Consider the following 6,001-nt stretch of genomic DNA (forward strand, 5'->3'; position numbering starts at 1 on the left):
TAACGAGATATTTCACATAGTTTGCACTCAGCCAGCGACTACCTTTCACGCAATAAGCCGGTTCAGGAGTCTCCAACGCGGTGACCGCGTGAAGCGGGTGCTCGGTTTTCTGCAAAGCGACAGCGGCTGTAGACTGTCATCTTGCGCATTCAGTTCGTCGAAAATGATTATTTTGACTGTAAAGAACACATTTCCTTTCGAAAGTACTTACAGAAATGCTCTGGAGGGCTTCCGCGAGGTGTTTTTGTGGAGCGCCGACAGCAAAACCTATGGGGAGCGCGCCGGCGGTATCCTCCTAGCACGCAATCGAGGCGCGTCCGATAGAGGGCGACTCCGTAACTCCTCGCGGCCAATAGTCGTTTCCGCATTATTCTTCACGGTCTGGATGTGCTGATGAGGGTCGTTACTCACTTTTCATTGCCCTTTGTCGAACCCTTGGAACTCTTGCTGCGTTTCTTGTGCTTCTTCCCGTCGGGGACGACATGGGGCGTTCCTGTCGAGCTTGGGCTTCCAGCGGTGGGGCTGGCAGTGGTGGGGCTGGCGGCGTTTGCTTTGGTTGTGCTCACGCTTCCTTGGTTGGCCTATTGGTTGTAAGCAAACTACTGTGACCCACCATCGGAAATTGTTGTCATGCACGTGCCAGTAGCAACTAGATTAATATAATATTTGTACGAGTGAACACAAAGGATCAGTAAAATACCTCTATCGAGAAACGCAATAATAAAACATCGACATAATGAAGTCCTCACACGGAAATCAAAACTAATGGTTAGTGGATATTCTGTGCTTACCTAAGCATAGCAAATTGTGCAGAAGTGCTAGGTATACACAAGGTCATTTGTTGCAGCCTAATCACGTTAAAGGAACCTTAAACAGTTTTGGCGATTTTGTAGAAACGCAATGAGCCACTAAAGCTAGTCTTTAGGGTCACTTGCAGACCAATGTGTAAGTGTGTAGATAGATAGATAGATAGATAGATAGATAGATAGATAGATAGATAGATAGATAGATAGATAGATAGATAGATAGATAGATAGATAGATAGATAGATAGATAGATAGATAGATACGTTCATAGCCGCAGAAAATGCTTCGCATTTAATACATGCCGACAGCCGGGTTAGTACGCGTGCGTGCGCATGTAGGGAAGTGAAAACTGCCGCTATTTCTTTCTTAATCAGTTAAAGAACAACGGCATGGTTCATTCGGGGCTGCAAAAGCACACGCAATGCTTAAGAAATGCGCTACTCCGCGTGAAATCAACACCGCGCTGCCGCACCTTCGGCCGCGCTAGACCAAATATGGCGGCGGGCAGGACGGTCGCGGTACTTTTCGCGCTCCAGTGATTTTAATTGTCCGCAAAGGAGAAAATCGCTGCGCCGGAGGAGGAACGCAGCCCGTTGCTCAATTTTCGCTTCCTTATAGATGCGAAGTATCTTATGGTGGAGTTCAATCCGGTGGTGGTGGTGGTGGTGGTGGTGTGCGGCGTGACCACCCTTACTGCGCATGCGTATACCCTCTCCACTCACCCTCTTCCCCTTCCCTCTCCACTCACCCTCTCCCATCCCTCTCCCCCTTTCCCCTTCTCCACTTTCTCTCTCCCCTCCCCTCTCCACTCTTCCTCTGAAACTCGGGCTAGACATGCCGAAATTCTCTCCTGCGCAACGCCGCGATGAGCGCCAGCGCATTCGCGTCCCCTCCTTCTCTCTCTCCTCTCCAACGTTGCCCCCCTCTCGCACGCCAGTCCACCGCGTTTCCCGCTCGCCCTGTGAGAATTAACGGCCAGGCTAGAGGGAAGACAAGACGCGCGTAGCGTTCCTCTTCGCGTTCCACGACGCGACGTCGGTAGCATGCCCAACGAACGCCAACGGAACGCGATCGTGCAAGTGCTCCGGCTTCGCACCGCCTCATGGTCCCCTTAAGCGGGAAATGGTGTAATTTTTCTTAGAGTGTATATGTCCGGCGTCGTCACTGCACTGCGTCGCCACCGGCTGGGAATGGCGGCCGAGAAGCCAGTAGGCCTATCGGATTCATTATTTCTGATTGACTCTGGGCACAAATGCGCGCTAGATTCCTTCAAAAGTAAGTGGTCGCTCTTTATTCTGCCATACCTATCGCGTGCGCGAAACTGATCGCGATTGCCGCTAACGGACTCGATCGCGTTGTATATTGCGCGTACGAAATGTACCGCGAGGGCCGGCTTGGGCGTCAGCTCGCCTGTGCTTTGTGACCACCTGGATATTGGCCGCCATTGGCGTCGGCCGCCCGGACAGTCGCTCACCGAGGATTCGCCGTGGTGAAGAGCTGCGAGCTCGCGATATTGGGCAGAGGCCTCGCCGCTGTTCTGCGACTCGTCCAAAACGCATTGCGATCGCCGGCAACGAGCTCGATTGTATGTCGCGCGCTTGAAATGCACCGTCTTGAATTGGCGGGTGCTTTAGCTAACCAACTTTAGCTGCGCTTCGGAACTCTGTGGACATTGGTCGCCATTACCGTCGGCTTCCCCATCGCTTGCTCGCAAGCAGCTCGGCACCGTTCGTGGGGGCGGCCCCGCGTTCGGTCGCTTTTCTGCTCGAGATTCGCTGGCGGCAGCGGCGGCTAACGGGCTTGCTCCAGCTGTACGACGTCGCTCGCAGAAAACTCGCCGACTCTTTGGCGGCACGGTGGTTGGAGGCGCCTCGGCGTGATGGCTGAGATTGCCGCACTTGAACTGTAGCGCTATGTGCCTCGAAATGCGTCTTTGATGAAGTATGACATCACGGTGAAATTATTTACATGCCATACTTTAGACATGTGTTTTTATTGCGCTTTGCTCGTATTTGCCATGCGCGTGCGTCTTCATCCTGTCTGTGACGTGTCACTATTTCCAATATTTTTGTATTTTACAGGGGTGAAATTATTAGCATACCATATTTTAGACGTGTGTTTTAGATCACCTTCCACATATTTGTCATGTGCGTGCTTCACCCTCTCTGTGACGTCTGACTAACTATTTACAATACGTTTGTGCTTTCCAGGATGTAGCCGTTGTCCACAACGTGCAGAATGCGGTGTGTAGTGGTACGTGCAATGCCAGTCATCTATCGCTTCCGTTGTAGCAGCTTCACAAAAAGGACTGTACGAGATATGAAAACGCGGCTGGACCTGGGGTGCTATGCAGGATGGCCCGAAACTAAGAATCTTTCCGAGTTCTGGCAACACCCCCTTTTGAACGAGCTAACAGTACCAAAAGGTCAAATCCATCCCTAAGCACGCGCTGCGTTTCATTGGTTACGGTGGAACGCGGCGTCACGTCAAGGGCGGTCGACAAAGTTGGGTGGTGTCTTCGAACCAGATGCATCTTTCATTTGTTTATCGTTACATTGAGTGCAGAAGTGCGCCCATGCAAGAAAAGTGTCAGAAACATTTTCTAACGATATTTTTTAGAGGTACGGGCTGTTTAAGTTCATTTTAAAGCGTTTAATGTCCGCGCTAAGTATCCTTCAGAATAAGCAGCACCATGGCCTCTGAGATTAGCTCCGGCCGAGCGCCTTACAACACCGCGGCCGAAGCTAATCGCCGAAGCCACGTGTGTAATCATCATGGTCACCCTGTACATTCAGCGCGTTCGTCCTCTTATTCATCGTCCGCTTGCTCCCCGAGCACGTGCGCCCGGCTGATTAGCTAATTGGCTAAGTTAGGACATGCTATGACCGCGCTAATTAGGCCAAGTCATACGATGACCGGCCACATCTTAAAAGACCATGCTAATGAACGCCGCGTAAAGCTGAGACCCAGCTCATTAAGATATAGTTAATTAACACAACGCTAATTAGGGGCGCTAGTTACAAACTAATTAGGACCTTACTAACTAAGGTAATGCTAATTGGAATTGTGCTAAATAATATTATGCTAATTAGCCCCGCACAATTAAGACCTAGTAAGTTAAATGTGAGTAATTAATGTGTTAATTCTGACACTGCCACATAAGACACAACTATTCAATGTCATGGTAATTAAGTCCTAGCTAATTCATACAATCAGAATTGAGACCGAACTGGCGTGGTCCTCACTGAGGCAGACTGAGTACACTAGCCACGAAAACGCTGGAAGAAGCTATAGTGATCACAAGCTCCTCTGAAGCCTCCAGCCTTGCACAAGTAGTGCAAGCTGACCAATAATAATAATATCTGGGGTTTAACGTCCCAAAACCACCATACGATTATGAGAGACGCCGTAGTGGAGGGTTCCGGAAATTTTTACCACCTGGGGTTCTTTAACGTGCACCTAAATCTAAGTACACGGGCCTCAAACATTTTCGCCTCCATTGAAAATGCAGCCGCCGCGGCCGGGATTCGATCCCGCGACCTTCGGGTCAACAGTCGATCGCCATAACCACTAGACCACCGTGGCGGGGCTGCAAGCTGACCAAGTTATTTTATATGCAAAGAAGCTGCTGCTTAGCGTTCACCACATGAAACACTTGACAGGTACACCGGCACTATGACAGTCACGAGTTGTACTGGGGCCTTTTCAGAATCAACGAGTTTGTACCCGACTTCGCGCGTCAATCAGTTTGATCGACAAACGCCCACAGCGAAGATCGGGTCCGCCCACCGCGTTTGCACTTACCGAGGAGCAGTGCTCACGCAGCAACGCCAGCAAGCGGCACAATTCATCTTTGAGCTTAGTCGCGCAGAATATGCAGACACGCACAATGAACTAAAGGTTATATTATCACGTGGCTACGATGTCTCGCATTCAATTTCACCGCGCTCGCGACGTACCACTCACAGTCATGAACAACCGCCTCTGCTCGCATTTGCGTCGAGAAATGTTACTATTTACTTGTTTCTGGAGACACTGTTTCTAACGATTCGTTACTGCATAAAAATCTTCAGACGTGTAATGTAAGTAGCAGTCACCTATCCTTTTATTTATCTGTAATATTCGAAAAGCGAAACGAGCTGCACGAGAGTGCTGCGTAAGCGCCTTTGTTGCCTTCGAGAGTGGAAATTTCCAAGCTGCAGGCGAAACGAAAGAACTTGCCCGAAAGAGGACAAACGCCCATGAACATGCCTGTGGGAGGCGCGATGTTCAGTTGGCAAAACGATAGCGCGACAGTCACTCTGACGTCGCTGCACTGTTGAAATGTTGACTTAGTGGCGGCGCCGGCGCGTTCGCATGCGGTGTTCCTTTCAAAACCGCCGTAAATGCCGCACATGCGTTTGTGACGCCATGATCGTTCTTGTAGCAGTTTTTATGAAAGCTGCTATCGCGCTTCACACTTTCTTACTATCATGACCGCCGTAGTGCGAGCTGAGAGCAAACTTCTGTTCCCGAGAAGCTCGGGCCATCCTGCATAGCACCACTGTATTGGACATTTTGCAGTGAATTCAATGAAAAAAGCGGAAACTTCATATGTATAGAGAAAAATAAAACGTTTCATTGTTTCACTCTTGTCTTTCGTTGTCGCATTGACTGCGAAAGCAGGGACACACGCATGGCTAAATATTTTTTTCGCGTGTTCTTTTCCGCGGCATTCGGTGCTCACCGCGGGAAGAAACACGCGAAAAAAGTATTAGGCCTTGTGGAGAGTAACTGTAGAAAATCATCCCAGGGAATAAAAAGTTCATCCGAATGGAGTATTTGAGTGGACCGACCGTTCTTCCGGCGAGGTGGCGGGGATTAACGGTGGTCCAGTAAGGTGTGAATGTGAGGAATAAATGTTAGTCCACTGAGGTGATCTGTGGGGACTAGCAGTTGTCCGGTAAGGTGTAAATGTCAGGACTAAATGTTAGCCTATTAAGGTGATCTTTAGGGTCTAACAGGTGACCGGTGAGGCATAAATGTCAGGACTAAATGTTAGTCCATTGAGGTGATCTGTGGGGACTAACAATTAGCTGCATGCGGACTAACTGTTCGACTCAGTGCCGATAGTTCTCAAAGAATTAATGGTTGTGGCAAACCCATTAGTCCCCAAAGGGACAAACCACACAGCCTTTTAACACCCTTTTACCTTA

This window comes from Rhipicephalus sanguineus, chromosome 10, assembly GCF_013339695.2.
Source record: "Rhipicephalus sanguineus isolate Rsan-2018 chromosome 10, BIME_Rsan_1.4, whole genome shotgun sequence".
NCBI lineage: Eukaryota > Metazoa > Arthropoda > Arachnida > Ixodida > Ixodidae > Rhipicephalus > Rhipicephalus sanguineus.